Source organism: Plecotus auritus (genome assembly GCF_963455305.1).
Source record: "Plecotus auritus genome assembly, chromosome: 6".
Classification (NCBI taxonomy): domain Eukaryota; kingdom Metazoa; phylum Chordata; class Mammalia; order Chiroptera; family Vespertilionidae; genus Plecotus; species Plecotus auritus.
This window is the reverse complement of record NC_137773.1, coordinates 108,308,664-108,326,864: the sequence shown is the minus strand read 5'-3', so window position 1 is coordinate 108,326,864 and position 18,201 is coordinate 108,308,664. Positions and strand designations below refer to the sequence as shown.

Here is an 18,201-nt window from a genome sequence, read left to right as displayed (position 1 = left end):
GTTAGGGACATAGCTGTGGGGCACTCTGCAAGCAGAGAAGGAGCTGGGGCGCAAGGTATTTGTTAGGGCATACAACCAGATTTCAAAAGCAATACATGTTGATGGGCGAAGGACTTGACATGTCTCCAATAAGCACATACGATAGTATTTGATAAGAGGCCCACCATCACTAGTCATTAGGGAAATGCGCATCTGAACCACACTGAAGTGCCAGCTCACACCCATTAGGACTGGCTGTTATTAAAAACAAAAGAAAAATGAAAAGTCACAGTGCTGGCCAGGGTGTGGAGAAATGTGAACCCTTGTGCACTGGTGTTGTGAACGTGAAACAGTGCAGAGGTTGTGGAAAACAGCTAGTTAGGGCCCCCAAAAATTAAGTTAAGGATTACCACCTGACCTAGGAGATTGACTTCTGGGTATATTCTCAAAAGAATTGAAAACAGTTCCCTCTCCCACAATATCCTGTGCCCTTTCTTTCCAACTTGCTGGCACGATGGCTCCCGCAAAGAAGGGTGGCGAGAAGGGCTGTTCCGCCCTCATCAAGGTGGTGACCAGGGAGTGCACCCACGGCATGGGGTTCAACAAGCGCGCCCCTTGGGCACTCAAGGAGACCCGGAAAGTCGCCATGAAGGAGATGGGGACTCTGGACGTGCGCATGGACACCAGGCTCAACAAAGCTGTCTGGGCCAAAGGAGTAAGGAATGCCCCATAGCATATCCGGGCACGTTTGTCCAGAAAAAGTAGTGAGGATGAAGACTCACCAAACAAGCTGTCTACATTGGTCACCTATGTGCCTGTCACCACTTTCAAAAATCTACAGACTGTTAATGTGGACGAGAACTGCTGATGGTCAAATAAAGTTATCCAACTGCAAAAAAAAAAAAAAAGAATTGAAAACAGTGTTCAAACGCTGTACCTGCCCTGGCGGGGTTGCTCAGTGGTTAGAGTGTTGGCCTGTGCACCAAAGAGTTTCGGGTTCGATTCCCGGTCAAGTGCACATACTGGGGTTGCAGGTTCAATCTCTGGCCCCGGTTGGGGCACGTGTGGGAGGCAACCAAACAATGTGTCTCTCTCTCACATTGATGTTTCTCTCTCTCTCTAAAATCAATGGAAAAAATATCCTCGGGTGAGGATTAACAAAACACAAACAAACAAAAAACCCACAGTACCTGCATGCTTACAGCAGCATTATTTACAATAAGCGAATTGTGGAAACAAGTGAAATGTCCACTAACCAAGGAGGGAGTAAACAAAATGTGGTCCATCCTGACAATGAAATATCATCGAGCCACAAAAAGGAGTGAAGCACCGATACTCGCTACAGTGTGAGTAAATAATTTTTTTTCTTTTTTCTTATTTTTAAAAATATTTTTATTGAATTTATTGGGTTGACATTGGTTAGTAAAATGACATAACCAATTCTGTAATACATCATCTGTATATTGTTTTGTGCTTTCACCACCGAAGTCATACATCACCATTTATCCCCCTCTACTCTCTTTTATCCCCTCTCACCCCCTTTCCCTCTGGTAATCACCATACTGTTGTTTGTGTCTATGAGTTTTTTAAATTTTTATTTCTTTTAAGAAAGGGCTTACAATAAAAGAAGCAACAGAAGAGAGCCTAAGTGGGGATGCTTTGGTTCACTGAGAAGTCAAAGAAAAGGGGGCCTTGGAGATAGGTTCAGGGGGCTAGCCTGGGACAAGCAGCTGCTGCCCATTGCTCTCCTGGTTGCAAGGCTTGTGGGGTCCCTTAGAGTTTAGGAGATGCGTGCCTGACAGGGAAAAAGAGAGGGAAGGAAAAGGCGTCAAGGTTTTTTCTAAATCCCATCAGCTTTTCTCCCCAGCCCGCCAAACCCTCTCCCTTCTAACAGCTGTCAGTCTGTTCTCTGTATCTACTCCTAACTCTAACGCTAACCCTAACTGAAAAACCAAACCCTGACCCTCTCTCTAACACTAATCTTAATTTAAAAACACACACACTGTATATGTAGTATATGTAATATCTACACTAATAAAAGAGAAAGATGCAAATTGACTGTACATTTGCAACGCCCACCAGCCAATCAGGAGTGAGTATGCAAATTAACCTAACAAAGCTGGCAGGTTAATTTGCATATGCAGGCGTCGAGCAGCCAGGGGTGGGGTGTTCTGCACCGCCCCAGCTGCTCAGGGCCTCTGGGCTGCGTGGGAAGGCGGGGCCGGAGCAGAAAGGCAGTGCCAGCAGCCAGGGAAAGGAAGGGTCATTCTTGCATGAATCTTCATGCATCGGGCTTCTAGTAGTATATATAAAACTGCATACATATATACCTTGTATATATATTTAAAATACATATATATAACTTGATTCAATGTTCATCCAACCTTATGAGGTATGATTCAGATCATGCAGATTAAAAATTTTATTTTTAATTCAGAAATGATTGACATAATATTGTATTAGTTTCAGGTGTACAACACAATGATTCAATATTTATATATATTGTGAAATGCTCACCACAGTAAGTCTAGTTAACATCCATTACCTCACATACTCACAATTTTGTGTGTGTGTTATGAGGACTTTGAAAAAAATTTATTTCTTTTAATTTAAATTGTTTATTGTTGACACTATTGCAGATGTCCCCAATTAAGCCCCCTTTGCTCACATCCATTGAGCCCCTGCCCTCCTTCCTTGGCCCTTACAACACTAATGCCTGTGTCTATGGCCAATGCATATCCTATGTTTTTTATATTTATTTATTTTATTTTCATCACCATTTATCCCCTCTATTCCCTTTTTCACCTCCACCCACCTCCCTCACCTCCCTGCAGTGTTGTTCATGTCCATGAGTTCTCTCTCTGTTTAAAAATATTTTGCTCAATCATTCCATCCTCCCTAACAGCCCTCCCTCTGTGCTGTCTGCCTGCTCTCTATGAGTTTGTCTCTATTTTGCTTGGTAGTTCAATTTGCTCAGTAAATTCCACATAGGAGTAAAATCCTGTGGTACTTGTCTTTCTCTGGCTGGCTTATTTCACTTAGCATAATGTTCTCTAGGCCCATCCATGCTGTCACAAAGGGTGAAATTGTCTTTCTTTTTATGGCAGGAAGTATTCCATTGTATAAATGTACCGCAGCTTTTTTATCCTCTCATCTACTGATGGAAACATGGACTGCTTCCAAAAATTGGCTATTGTAAATAATGCTGCAACAAATATATGGGTGCATATATTCTTTCAAATTAATGTTTCAGGTTTCTTTGGATGAATTCCCAGAAGTGGAATCTCTGGGTCATAAGGCAGTTCCATTTTTAATTTTTGGAGGTAACTCCATACATAGTGGCTGCACCAATTTGCATTCCCACCAACAATGCTCTAGGGTTCTCTTTTCTCCACATTCTTGCCAGCACTTGTTGTTTGTTGACTTATTGATGAAAGCCATTCTGACAGGTGTGAGGTGACATCATATTTTAGTTGTCATTTGCATTTCTCTGATGATTAGTGAACATTTTTCCATATGTCTATTGGCCATCTGTATGTCCTCTTTGGAGAAGTGTCTATTCAGGTTTGTTGTCCATTTTTAAAAATTGGATTATTTGTTTTTTTGGTGTTGAATTTTATGTTTTTATAAATTTTGGAGATTAAGCCTTTATCAGATGCATCATTGGCAAATATGTTCTCCCATTCAGTGGGTTGTCTTTTCATTTTGTTGATGGTTTCTTTTGCTTTGCAAAAAATTCTTTCATTTGATGTAGTCCTGTTTGTTTATTTCTTTTGTTTCCCTTACATGAGGAGATATAGCAGAAAAAATATTGCTAAGAGAAAAGTCTGAGATTTTACTGCCTATATTTTCTTCTAGGATTTTTATGGTTTTGAGTCTAACATTTAAGTCTTTAATCCATTTTGAGTTTGTTCTTGTGTGTGGTGTAAGAAGGTGGTCTAGTTTCTTTCTTTCTTTTTTTTTTTTTTTTGCGCATGTATGTGTCCTTTTCCCCAGCGTCACTTATTGAATAGACTATCTCTAGTCCATTGTATTATTTTGCCTCCTCTCTGTTTCTTCTTCTTACAGCAGACCCTTTACATTTCTTGCAGTGCTGGTTTGGTGGTGATAAACTCCTTTGGTCTTTTTTTTCTGTCTGAGAAGAAAGGAAGAGAGGAACAAAGGCATAAAGAATAAAAATGGCAATAAATAAGTACCTATCAATAATAGCCTTAAATGAAAATGGATTAAACACTCCAATAAAAAGATATAGGGTAGCTGTATGGTGTATGATCTTTTCAATGTACTGCTGGATCTGGTTTGCTAATATTTTGTTGATGATTTTAACATCTATGTTCCTCAGGGATATTGGCCTATAATTTTCTTTCTTTGGAGTGTCTTTATCTGGATTTGGAATTAGAATAATGCTGGCCTTGTAAAAAGGGTTTCAAAGTCTTTCCTCCTGGCCCTCCCCCTTCCCTGTCTTGTCTATTTCTTCTTCTTCTTAAAGCCGTCTCTTTAGCATTTCTTCATTTCTTCATTTCTTGCAATGGTAGTTTGGTAGTAATGAACTTCTTTAGCTTTCTTTTTGTCTGGGAAGCTTTTATTTAGCCTTCAATTTTAAATGATTGCCTTATTGGATAGAATAGTCTTGGGTTAGGTCCTTAATTTTCATTACTTTGAACACTTCATTCCAATCCCTTCTGGTCTGAAGTGTTTCTGTTGAAAAATTAGCTAACAGCCTTATGGAAACTCCCTTGAGTTAACTATCTGTTTCTCTCTTGCTGTCTTTAAGATTCTCTTTTTGTATTTAGCCTTTGTCCTTTTAATTATGATGTGTCTTGGTGTGGATCTGTTAGGATTCATCTTTATTGGGGCTATGTGCTATCTGAACTTGTGTGACTTTTTTATTTATCAGGTTAGGGAAGTTTTCTGTCATTATTTCTTCAAACAGGTTCTTTAATCCCTTGCTCACTTTCTTCTCCCTCTGGTACCCTTATGATACATACAGATGTTGTTCTGTTTCACATTGTCCTGAAGTTCCCTTAAACCAGTGGTGGGCAAACTGCGGCTCGCGAGCCACATGCGGCTCTTTGGCCCCTTGAGTGTGGCTCTTCCACAAAATACCATGGCCTGGGCGAGTCTATTTTGAAGAAGTGGCGTTAGAAGAAGTTTAAGTTTAAAAAATTTGGCTCCCAAAAGAAATTTCAATCGTTGTATTGTTGATATTTGGCTCTGTTGACTAATGAGTTTGCCGACCACTGCCTTAAACTATCCTCATGCTTTGTATGCATTTTTTCTTTTGGCTGCTCTAATTGAATGATTTTACTCTACTTTGTCTTTCAATTGCTGATTTGATTCTCTGCTTCATCCACCCTACTTTTAATTCCTTCCAGTGTAGTCTTGATGTCAGATATGCTATTCTTCCTTTATGACTGGTTCTTTCCATGGTTCCTATGTCCTTTTTTATGCTGATGTAGTTACCACTAAGTTGTGTATAGTTCCCATTAAATTCCTTGTAGTTTCCAGTAAGTTCCTTGAGCATCCTTCTAACCATTACTTTGAACTTTGTGTCTGATAAATTGCTTGCCTCCATTTTATTTAGGCCTTTTTTTTAGAGTTTCCTCATTTTCTTTCATTTGGGTTTTTTTCCCTTGTCTCCCCATTTTAACTGTCTCTTTGTGCTTGTCTCTATGTATTAGAGTATTAGATACAACTACTATGATTCTGTGTCTTCGTGGGGAGGCCTTATGTAGAAAGTGTCCTGTGGGACCCAGTGGTGCAGTCTCTTTGAGTTCCTGAGTTGGATGCTCTAGGAAGGCCCTTTGTGTGGGTTATTTGGGCCCTCTTGTTGTAACTGAGTCTTAAATTATTGTTGTCCCATTCAGGCATGGGATCTCTCCTCAGGCTGGTTGACTGTGAGTCTCAACTCCAACCACATAGTGTGAGTTGTTGTATGAGTGCTGACAGAACAAAAGAAAAAAGAAAAGAAACAAAAACATACAAAAGAACCTAACAACAATAACAACCACACAAAAAAGAATTAGGAAAGAGAAAAGGGAACAAGAATAATAAAATAAAAAATATGAGAAGAAAAAAGATGAAGAAATAAGAATATGAAAGGAAAGAAGGGAGAGAAAAACAAAAATAAATAATAGAAAAAGAAAAATTGTAAAAAAGAAATGAAGAAAGAAAAAATTAAGAAAAGGAAAAAAGAAATAAGAAAATAAGTGAAAAAAGAAGAGAAGGAAAAAATAGGGTAAGAAAAGGAAAGAGAAACATGAGATGTTTAAGAAAAAAGAGAAAACAATAATCGTAAAGCAATTTAAAAGAACAAATAAGGAAAGTAAGGAAAAATAATTGAGCTGAGTTTGTCTCAGCAGAGTTTAGTGCATCCTGGGATCTCCCTTTGGCTCCTGCTTTTGTGTTGTCTGAGCTGACTGTTTTGTAGGCCAGCTTTGGGCCTCCAGGGAGGTACTTTGTTGCTAATCAATGCCAGAAGTTGTCCACGTTTTGCTCTTGGCAACCTGTTTGAAGCTTCAAGCAATCCACAGTGTGTGGCTGCCTCTGCTGGGCGGGGCTGTGCATAGGACGTGCCAAGAGGCACGCCAAGGCCAGCTTTCTAACAGCATGGGGCCCAGGGACGGGTCAGCAAATGGCCCAAGGCACCTCAGCTCTGCCTCCACCTGCCTCTGCCTGCTAGTCGGGCTGACACGTTTAGTCACTGAAAAGGCTTTTGGGGGAATTGGGAGGATGGGACCTCGGGCTCTTCCGTGGTGGGAGGTGCCATCCAGACTGCAGGGAAGATGTTGGGAGTGTTCCCCTGTCCCAGGGCCACATGTCTGAGTCTGTCCCAGGATATTTCCCTGACCTCGGCCATGTGGAGCCTCCGGTAGGCAGGCCACGGGGTCTGTGGGAGCCAGGAGAGTATATCAGCTCTCCCCTGAGGGAGAAGCACCAGTCAGGCTCCCCGGGAAAGTGGGGGGACAGGCCCTGCTGTGACTGCTCAGACCCAGAGGCCTGGCCTCTACCGCTGCCTTCTCAGCAGGGATCAAAATGCAGGGTGGGGCCAGCGGGATTCCAGAGAGGGGCCAGCGGGATTCCTGAGGGTGGGGTGAGCTGGGTTCCAGGGAGAGGGGGTAATCGCCTTTCCCCAGGCTGCTGCTGGGGGGTGGGGGTGGGGGTGGGGGGCTAGAGCCCACAGGAAAAGTGGTTGCTATGGTGTGGGGGAGAGATGACCAAGCACCTGGAGCTTGGCAGCTGCTCTCCATGCCTCTCCCCAGTGCCTCCCACCCCAGGCTCTCCTCCTAAGACTCCAATCCATTCCACTCCCCCTCCGCGAAGCCCCGGGGGAGTGGCTACCAGCAAAGATCCTGTGCTCTGGCCCTTTAAGAAAAGTCCTTTGTCCCCACAGGGCCTCATCTTCCCGGCAGATGGAAGCCCCGCCGCTAGATGCTAGGTGGGCGCTAGATGCTAGGTGGGCGGCCGTCCGGTCCCGCTCTGGTGCTCGGGGCTTGGCTTGGGGACCCAGCTTGGGGCCCCGCCTCACCCCTCCAGCAGCGAAGAGAGCCCTCCACAGCCTCGGCCGGCCTCCGTGGGTGAGGGCCAGCCCCTCTCACCACCCCACCCTTCCTTGTCTTCACTTGGTAATTAGGGTGAATGTTCCCCGATTTAGTTTTATTTCCAGTTTGGTTCTGGGAGGAGTTTACTCCGCTGCATTCTTGAAAACTCTTGTGTTGAGGACTTTGAAGACCTAGTCTCTTAGCAAGTTTCAAGTTTACAATACAGCATTGTCACCTACAGTCACATGCGCTGCATGACCTCCCAGAATTAGTTTATTTTATAACTGGAGGTTTGGGTCTCTTAAAAAAAATTAATCCTCATGTGAGAATATGTTTTTATTGATTTTAGAGAGGGAGGAAGGGGAGAGAGATCAACGTGAGAGAGAAACATTCATCAGTTGCCTTCTGTACTCGCCCCTACCTGGGATCAAACGCAAAACCTAGGTTTGTGCCATGACCAGGAGTCACACCTGCCACCTTGTAGTGTGTGGGACAATGCTCCAACCAGCTGAGCCATACAGCCAGCGCTATAAGTTTGTTTCTTTTGACCACCTTCACCCATTTTCCCAGTTCCTCTCGGCTGCCTGTGGCAACTAACAACCTGTCCTCCGCACCTAGGAACTGGGGTTTGTTCTGCTTCCTTGTGTTTGTTAGCTTCCTCTTATAATGGCATCATCCAATACTTGTCTTTCTCTGTCTGACTTACTTCACTCAGGTCCATCCTTGTTGCAACCGGTGGATGGGATTTCCTTCTTGTGGCTGAAAAGTGTTCACTGTATATATATTACACTAGAGGCCCGTTGCATGAAGATTTGTGCAATAGGCCTTCCTTCCCCTGGCTGCCAGCACCAGTTTTCCCTCAGCACCCAGGACCCAGGCCTTCCCTCTGGCTGGAGCCTTCAGTCTTCGCTTCTGGTGGAGCGCAGCTCCTGTAGCTCCCTCCGCCCCCACACTCCCCCTCATAGCAGGCGTCCCACCCTGCCCGGCCACTCAGTGCCTGCATGCATGCTGCCCAGAGGCCCAGAGCAGCTGGGGGGCGGGGCCGCCGCCATCTTTGTCAGGTTAATTTGCATACCCGCTCCTGATCGGCTGGTGTGTGTCGTGAAGTGATGGTCAATTTGCATATTTCTCTTTTATTAGTGTAGAATTTCCTTATCTATTTACCTGTCCGTGACACTGGGTTGTTTCCCTAGCCTGGCTGTTGTGAATAGGCTGCAATGCAAACAAGGTGCAGATATTGCTTCAAGACAGTGTTTCCATTTCCTTCAGTGAAACACCCAGGAATGGGTTTTGTTGGATCATGTGGTAGTTCTATTTCTATTTTTTGGAGAAACCTCCCTGCTGTTTTCCACAGTGGCTGCACCACTTTACAGTCCCACCAACAGTGTCCGAGGGCTCCCTTTTCTCCACATCTCGGCAGCACTTGTTATTTCTTGTCTTTTTGGTAATTTTAAATCAGAATGCAGTTTCTAGAAGCCAGCCGCCGCTCACCCTTTCACTTAATCAACTGTGCCTTTCAAGGGGCGTTTATAAAGCTCACAGGTGACAATTGGCATGCAAACATCCAAAGAGGGCCCTGGAAGGGTTCCGGGTTTAATTCCGGTTGGGGGCACGTGAAGGCTCGATCCCCAGAAGAGGGTGTACAGGAGGCAGCTGATCAATGATTCTCTCTCATCATTGATGTTTCTATCTCTCTCTTCCTCTCCCTTTCTCTCTGAAATCAATAAAAACATATTGAAAAACAAACCAAACCAAATATTCAAGGAGGTAACCAGATTGGAGTTGTTTCATTACAAGTTTTATTTATTTTTATTTTTTAAAAAGTTTTCTGCTGGTTTATTTGTCAGTCAAGCAAGGAACACCATTTACCGATGGTGAGTTAATCAAATCATGTTTAATTACAGCAGCTGAAGAAACGTGTCCAGAAAAACACAAACTTGTTTAAAACTATTAGCTGTTTGGTGTGAAGAGTTGCTCTAACAGTGGAGGACACTGGAGGCAATATCAATTAAACAAGAAGGCAAAAGATGTTGAGTGGTTTTCCTTAGCTCTTGATAGGTCAACAGATGTTATAGATACTGTATAGATTTTGATTGTTTGCGGTGTCAATACTGAATTTAAAATGCCTAAAGAACGGTATGAATAGTCCGACTCCCACTCCCACAAAGCAGTTCAATGGCTTAGCAGTGGTAAAGTTTTTATTGCAATTTTTTCAGGCTGAGATTGAAATTTTTCTGACAGAGAAGAACTTGCCCTCAACCTACTATTAATGAACACTAAATAAATAGCTTTGGAAATTAGCTTTTGCTGCAGACTTGATAATGTCTAATAAACTCAACCTAAAATTACAAGACAATACAGTGCTCATAGGCAAAACTTACAGTATGGTAAAGTCATTTCGATGACAACTAATGCTCTTTCAATCACAAGTCACATTCAGTTGCTTTACACATTGGTATATTTTCTGAGCTTGAACTACGGTTCCAGTAATTTTTTGAAACTTAATGCAAGTACAAAGGAATGTCCATATTTTGAAATTCATTTAACTGCAATTTATGAGTTTCTACCTAATCTTCAATTTTATTTATTTATTTATTTATTTATTTATTTATTTATTTGGCTGGGTACAGTGAACTTTATTGATGGTGCATGACAAAGTAGGGCTCCCTACACCCCTCCCCTTCTTCAAGGGGTCTGGGATGGAAACAGTGGTCAGGAGATTCTCAGTGTGTTGGGGATCATTCTGGGCAAGGACTCCCCAGCAGTTGAGGGCCTCTCTTCCTCTCGCTGGAGCTGGTGGTCCAGGGGGCTCTTACTCCTTGTAGGCCATGTGGACCATAAGGTCCACCACCCACCCTGTTGCTGTAGCCAAATTCATTGTCATACCAGGGAACGAGCTTGACAAAGTGGTCATTGAGGGCAATGCCAGCCCCAGCATCAAAGGTGGAGGAGTGGGTGTCACGTTAAAGTTGCAGGAGACAACCTGGTCCTCAGTATAGCCCAGGATGCCCTTGAGGGGGCCCTCTGATGCCTGTTTTACTACCTTCTTGATATCATCGTATTTGGCAGCTTTCTCCAGGCGGCAGGTCAGATCCACAACTGACACATTGGGGGTGGGGACACGGAAGGCCATGTGAGCTTCCCATTCAGCTCAGGGATGACCTTGCCCACAGCCTTGCAGCTCCAGTAGAAACAGGGATGATGTTCTGGGCAGCCCCTTGCCCATCACGCCACAGCTTCCAAGAGGGGCCATCCACAGTCTTCTGGGTGGCAGTGATGGCATGGACTGTGGTCATGAGTCCCTCCATGATGCCAAAGTGGTCATGGATGACTTTGGCCGGGGGGCCAAGTATTGGTGGTGCAGGAGGCATTGCTAACAATCTTGAGGGAGTTGTCATACTTGTCATGGTTCACACCCATCACAAACATGGGGGCATCTGCAGAAGGGACAGAGGTGATGACCCTCTTGGCTCCGCCCTTCAAGTGAGCCCCAGCCTTCTCCATGGTAGTGAAGACACTGGTGGACTCCACCACATCCTCAGCACCAGCATCACCCCATTTGATGTTGGCGGGATCTTGCTCCTGGGAGATGGAGATGGATTTTCCATTGATGACAAGCTTCCTATTCTCAGCCTTGACTGTGCCTTTGAACTTGCCATGAGTAGAATCATACTGGAACATGTAGACCATGTAGTTGTGGTCAATGAAGGGGTCATTGATGGTGACAATACCACTTTGCCAGAGTTAAAACCAGCCCTGGTGACCAGGTGCCCAATGTGGCCAAATGCGTTCACTCCGACCTTCACCATCGTGTTTCAGGGTTGTGGCTGCTGGCACAGCGCAGGAGGAGAGGCTATCTGATGAACAGGAGGAGCAGAGAGCCTAATCTTCAATTTTAAATGATTACTCTGCAATGTAATAATATGCTAAAAGGAAGCTATGAAGAGGAGTCTAATAGTATTTTCTCTCTTCCTGGTCACTTAATCATTACTGGAAATTTAAGTCATAAAATTTTCCTGACTTTCTTCTCTATTATTTTCTGATTTCTTTGTGCTGGAATTGATCCCTTTCTTCTTATGTTCCCCTGGGGAAAATGTTTAAACATATAGAACACTTCAGTGTGCATGAGAACCACCTAGAAGGCTTGCTAAAATGCAGATTCTTTAAAAAAAAATCTTTATTGTTGAGAGTATTACAGATGTCCCCCTTTTCTCCCCATTGTCCCCCTCCACCCAGATCCCTCCCCACCCCAAGCCTTTACCACGCTACTGTCTGAGACCATAGGTGTGATCTTTGTTTAATCTCTTTCCTCTCCCTCCCCACCACTTCCCGCTGAGATTTGTCAGTTTGTTCCATGTTTCCATGCCTCTGATTCTATTTTATTCACCAATTTATTTTGTTCATCAGATTTCTTGTTTGTTTATTTTGATTTTTAGATTCAGTTTTTGGTAGATACATATTTGTTGCCATTTTATTGCTTATATATATTTTTTTAAATAAATCTTTATTCAGATTATTACAATTATTTCTCCTTTTCCCCCCATAGCTCCCCTCCACCCAGTTCCCACCCCACCTTCTGCCCTTACCTCCCCCGCACTGTCCTCATCCATAGGTGTATGATTTTTGTCCAGTCACTTCATGAACCCCCCCATACCCCTTTCCCCCTGAGAATTATCAGTCCACTCCCTTTCTAAGCCCCTGATTCTATTATATTCACCAGATTATTCTCTTCCTCAGGTTTTTAATTCACTTGATTTTTAGGTTCACTTGTTGATAGATATGTATTTGTTGTTCATAATTTTTCTCTTTACTTTTTTCTTCTTCCTCTTCTTTAAGAATACCTTTCAGCATTTCATATAATACTGGTTTGGTGGTGATGAACTCCTTTAGCTTTTTCTTATCTGTGAAGCTCTTTATCTGCCCTTCAATTCTGAATGATAGCTTTGCTGGGTAGAGTAATCTTGGTTGTAGGTTCTTGCTATTCATCACATTGAAAATTTCTTGCCACTCTCGTCTGGCCTGCATAGTTTCTGTTGAGAAATCAGCTGACAGTCGTATGGGTGCTCCCTTGTAGGTAATTAACTGTTTTTCTCTTGCTGCTTTTAATATTCTCTCTTTGTCTTTTGCTCTTGGCATTTTAATTATGATGTGTCTTGGTGTGGTCCTCTTTGGATTCCTTTTGTTTGGGGTTCTGTGCGCTTCCTGGACTTGTAAGTCTATTTCTTTCACCAGGTGGGGGAAGTTTTCGGTCATTATTTCTTCAAATAGGTTTTCAGTATCTTGCTCTCTCTCTTCTTCTGGCACCCCCATAATTCTGATGTTGGTACACTTGAAGTTGTCCCAGAGTCTTCTTACACTATCTTCAACTTTTTGGATTTTTTTTTTTTTTGCTTTTTGCTTTTTTGGTTGAGTGTTTTTTGCTTCTTTGTATTTCAATTCTTTGACTTGATTTTTGTGTTCCTCTTGTCTGTTTTTGGGTCTCTGTATAATATTTTTTATTTCAGTCAGTGTATGTTTAATTTCTAGTTGGTCCTTTTTCATATCTTCGAGGGTCTCATTATATTTATCGGCCTTTTCTAGGATATTCTTAAAAAGCCTTATAACCGTGGTTTTGAATTCTATATCCAGTCGTTTGTTTTCCTCCATTTCTTTCGTTTGTGATCTGATTCTTGGACGCCGCATTTTCACTGCTTCCCTGAGTTGGTAAGGTAGAATTGTGTGCTAGGTTTCCAATATGGCCCAGTGGGTCTGCCTCCCCAGTTAACCTGAGGTGGACACTCTTGGTGCACCCCTTTGTGGACTGTGTGTACAGCCTTGTTGTAATTAAGTCTTGATTGTTGTTGGTATCACTGGGAAGAATTGACCTCCAGGCCAGTTGGCTGTAAGGATCAGCTGTGTCTATGCTGGGAGAAGTTCAGTGCTGGAGACAGCCTTATAGGATTAGACTTGCCAAATTGCAATAGCCTCTGTGCTCAGCTTGGATGGGGTGGAGTCTCAGTCTTGGCTTCCTGTCAGCCTTACCCTTGCGCTCAGGTGTGCGCTTTCAGTCCTCCGCCTTCCCCGGCTCCCGAGTCTCTGCCCGAGAGTCCAGACTCCCCCCACAAGAGCGTGGGTCCCCAGGGGCTCGCTTGGAACCGGGGTTCAGTGCAGTCAGAACTGGGGCCCAGTGCAGTCAGGAACCTCCGACTCCCTTCCACTAGGGAAAGCCTGTGGCAACCTCCGCAGCCTTTGTGCGCACTGGCACGCGCGCGCTTTCAGTCCTCCGCCTTCCCCGGCTCCCGAGTCTCCGCCCGAGAGCCCAGACTCCCCCCGTAAGAGCGTGGGTCCCCAGGGGCTCGCCCGGAACTGGGGTTCAGTGCAGTCAGAACTGGGGTTCAGTGCGGTCGGGGGCTTCCTTCCCCCTTCCGCCAGAGAAAGTCAGCCAGGCTCTCAGCCGCCCTTCCTCTCTGCGCGCACAAAGACCCTTTGCCGTACCTCCAATTCTCTGTGAGCTTTTCTCTTTCCTTCTAGTTGTAGAATTTTCACTCAGCCAGCTTTCCTGTGGTTCTGGATGGTGTTCGTTCTGTCTTTTAGTTGTAGTTTTGAAATTGTGCGAGGCAGCAGTTTAGGTGCTTACCTATGCCGCCATCTTGGTTTCTGCTTATATTTTTAATCTCTCCTCCTCCTCCTCCTCCTCTTCTTCTTCCTCTTCTTTTTCAAGAATACCCTTCAACATTTCATGTAATACTGGTTTGGTGGTGATGAGCTCCTTTAGTTTTTTCTTGTCTATGAAGCTCTTTATTGGACCTTCAATTCTAAACAATAGCTTTGCTGGGTAGAGTAATCTTGGTTGTAGGTCCTTGCTATTCATCACTTTGAATATTTCTTGCCACTCCCCTATGGCCTACAAAGTTTCTGTTGAGAAATCAGCTGACAGTCATATAGGCACTCCCTTGTAGGTAACTAACTGCTTTTAATATTCCCTGTCTTTAACCCTTGGCATTTTAATTATGATGTGTCTTGGTGTGGGCCTCCTTGGGTTCCTCATGTTTGGGACTCCCTGTGCTTCATGGATTTGTAAGTCTATTTCTTTCACCAGGTAGGGGAAGTTTTCTGTCATTATTTCTTCAAATAGGTTTTCAATATCTTGTTTTCTCTCTCCTCCTTCTGGCGCCCCCATAATGCGAATGTTGGTGTGATCACTATCTTCATATTTTGGGATTCTTTTTTCTTTTTGCTCTTCTATAGTTAAAGACACTTTTAGATCTAATTTTTAAATCCATTCATTAAAAATGCTATAGATTTCCTTCTCAAATTATCAGGCAATTATCTCACCCCTTTTTATTGAATGATGGTGTTAGAGAAAATTTTCTTCTTTACAACTGACTAGGAAGTACTTTTAAAAATAAATTACTAGCCCCAGCTGGCTTGGCTCAGTGGATAGAGCATCATCCTGTGGACTGAAGGGTCCCAGGTTTGATTCCTGGTCAAGGGCACATGCCCAGGTTGCAGGCTCGATCCCCAGTGGGGGGCGTGCAGGAGGCAGCCAATCCATGATTCTCTCTCATAATGGATGTTTCTCTCTCTCTCTCTCCCTCTCTCTTCCTCTGTCTGAAATCAATATATATATTTAAAAAAATAAAAAATAAATAAAAATAAATTACTAGATCCAGGATGGTGGCAGAGTAGGTGGATGTTACACCCATCTCCTCCCAGGACCAAACTAAAGTATAGAACAATCAACCTGAACAACTAACTAAAAATAGCTGAAGAGAAGTCTTATAACCATAGATTTAGAAAAGAAGCCACACTGAAACTGGTAGGAAGGGCAGAGATGCACAAAGGCCTGATCCCATTCCCATGGGTGGCAGCTGAGATTCTAGAGGGATATCTCAGCTGCAAAGGGCCCCCCTGTGAAGCGTGGGTTTTCAACCACCAGCTGGGCTCCCCAGGCCAAAGCACCAGAGCCGGGAAGAGGTACCCACATAACATCTGGCTGTGAAAATAAGAGGGGATTTTTGTTGGCCTGGGAGAGATGGGAGTCCGCTAGATACATAGGCACCCTCTTAAAGGGCCAATACACAAGCCATCATTCAAAGCCATTCACCCTGGGCTCTGGTGGAGCGAGGGTGGAGGAGAATAGAGTTGCCTGAGGAGAGACTGGCTTTGTGGCTACAGGGAAGCTGAAGAGACAGCCGCCAGCATTCCTGTGCTGAGTCCATTTCCCACACAGAAGACGCTACCTTTCTTGGGTGAAGAACTCCCCTCCATGCAGCATCAGCCTGGGGGAATGCAATGCCCATCCTCTTGCATCCCTGATACCCAACCTGAAGAGCGTGGGCCCTGCTGAGGAGTCAGCTGCCTGGGCCTGGGTGTAGAAGTCCTAGCAGACTCAAGGGGTATCAGTGACTGAGTTGTGTGGCTTTGAAGTGGGGGCCATTCCATCCACTTTTCAGCGAATCTGACTGGTGTCACCTCCCCTGCAGGGGAGATCCCCGAGCCCACCCTCCTGACTCCTGCTCTCCCCTGCTGAGGTCTGGACAGAAACCAGGACAGACTTGCTGTGTGGCTCTGGGGTCGGGGTCGCTCATGCTACCTTCCTTCAGGCCTGACCGGCCCCTTCCACTCACAGGAAATCTATCATCTACCAGCCCCACCCTCCCTTTCCCATCTGCTGTGATTGAACAGACTCTGGCACAGACTGAATTGTATGGTTCTAATAAGACCATTGTCCCCTGACACACCTAACCTGTGTGGAACCCTCCCTTCACAGGGCCAAATCTTGCTCTTTTTGGACCTGATATACTCTGCTGGCCTCACCCTGCCGACTCCCTAGACCAGGGGTGGGCAAACTTTTTGACTCGAGGGTCACAATGGGTTCTTAAACTGGACCGGAGGGCCGGAACAAAAGCATGGATGGAGTGTTTGTGTGAACTAATATAAATTCAAAGTAAAGGAGCGGAGGGGAGAGCAAGAGAACCGGACAGAACAGCCGGATCCGGCCCGCGGGCCGTAGTTTGCCCACGGCTGCCCTAGACTCTGCCCCACCATGAAAGTGTGTGAGCACCCAGTGGGTGGCAGCTAGACTTGGTAACCCTGGGACATTTGCTGAGTGGCCTCAGACCCAGCACTGGCACTGAGTTTGAACACCACTTGCCCTACCTGATGACTAACTGAGAACCTGCTTTGTCCAACTGGAGTATCACCAGAGTCTCTTTCAGTGATTCAGCCTGACAGGCAGCCGGCAAGCAGAGGCAGGTGAAGGCGGACCTCAGGGTGCGTTGGGACTTTTGCTGACCTGTCCCCGGGCCTGGTGCTAAAAAAGCCAGCCTTAGTGCACAGGTGGGTTCTACCACACACCCCAGCAGAGGTAGCCACAAACTGTAGTTCCCTTTGTTGCTTCAAACAGTTTGCTCAGGGCCAATCACAGGCAGCATCTGACATTGGACTGTGCCACAGTCCCTCCCAAGTGGCCCAGAACCATACATCCAGTGGCCAGATTCAGACAATATCAGCGCAGGATCCAGTTAGCTTTGCAAGTGGCATATCCGAAGGGAGATCTTGGCAGGCACCGGACCCAGCAGAGGAGAATTGCACTCTGTGTGATCAGCACTGCACAGCAGCTCATACACTGTGGTCAGGGTTGATTCTCATATCCGGCCAGCTTGAGGGTGGAGACCACCCATGAATGCACCAATAGCAATGAAGTCTCAATTACAAGAGGAGGGCCCACATAATCCCTACAAGGGACATTTGTGAAACACTCAGCTCAGGTGATCAAGTAGACTATACAACAGGTTCCCGCAGGACACATACTACTGAAGGCCACCCTACAAAGACTGGGAGCCATAGCAGATCTACCTACAGAAAGAGGCAGCCAAAATGGGAAGAAACGTGCCTCAAAAGAAAGAACAGGAGAAAGCTTTAGAAAAAGAGCTAAGTGAAATGGAGGCAAGCAGGGATAGAGTTCAAAAGAATGGTTATAAGGATGCCCAGGGAACTTAGTGAGGACTGCAAGAGCACGAAAAAGGACATAGAAACCATTAAGAAGATCTGGTCAGAAATGATGAATACAATATCCAAAGTAAAGAATACACCAGAAGGAATAAACAGTAGTTTGGATGAAGCAGAGGATTGAATCAGTGATTTGGAAGACAAGGTAGCAGAAAACACCCAGAATGGCAAAATAAAAAAAATTTTTAAATGAGAATAGTTAATGGGATTTTGGGGGCAACATGAAGTGTACCAACATCCCCATAATAGGGATACCTGAAGGGAAAGAGAGAGAACAAGGAATTGAGAATTTACTTGAAGAAATAATGACAGAAAACTTCCCTAACCACAAAAAGACACACAAGTTCAGGAAGTGCAGAGAGTCCCCAAATAAGATGAAACCAAAAAGGCCCACATCAAGACACATCATAATTAAAAAGGCAAAGGTTAAAGACAAAGAGAGAATCTTACCCTGGCTGATGTGGCTTACTGGATTAGAGCATTGTTCTGTGCACCAAAGGGTCATGGGTTCAATTCCCAGTCAATGCATATACCCAGGTTGCAGGTTCGATCACCGGTTGGAGAGCATATGGGAGGCAACTGATCAATTTATCTCTCTCACATCAATGTTTCTCTGTCTCCCTCTTCCTCCCTCCCCATTTCTTTCTCTTTAGAATCAACAAAAAACATGTCCTTGGTGAGGATTAAG

General features: G+C 44.6%; 2 pseudogenes across 2 annotated transcripts; one reads left to right on the top strand and one right to left on the bottom strand.

Moving 5' to 3' along the window:
- Positions 1-493: 493 nt before the first annotated feature.
- On the top strand, positions 494-847 carry LOC308251800 (large ribosomal subunit protein eL31-like; annotated as a pseudogene). The gene has a single exon. The product of its transcript is annotated as a large ribosomal subunit protein eL31-like (transcript).
- Positions 848-10,332: 9,485 nt separating this feature from the next.
- LOC308251219 (glyceraldehyde-3-phosphate dehydrogenase-like) lies at positions 10,333-11,329 on the bottom strand (annotated as a pseudogene). The gene has a single exon. The product of its transcript is annotated as a glyceraldehyde-3-phosphate dehydrogenase-like (transcript).
- Positions 11,330-18,201: the final 6,872 nt, after the last annotated feature.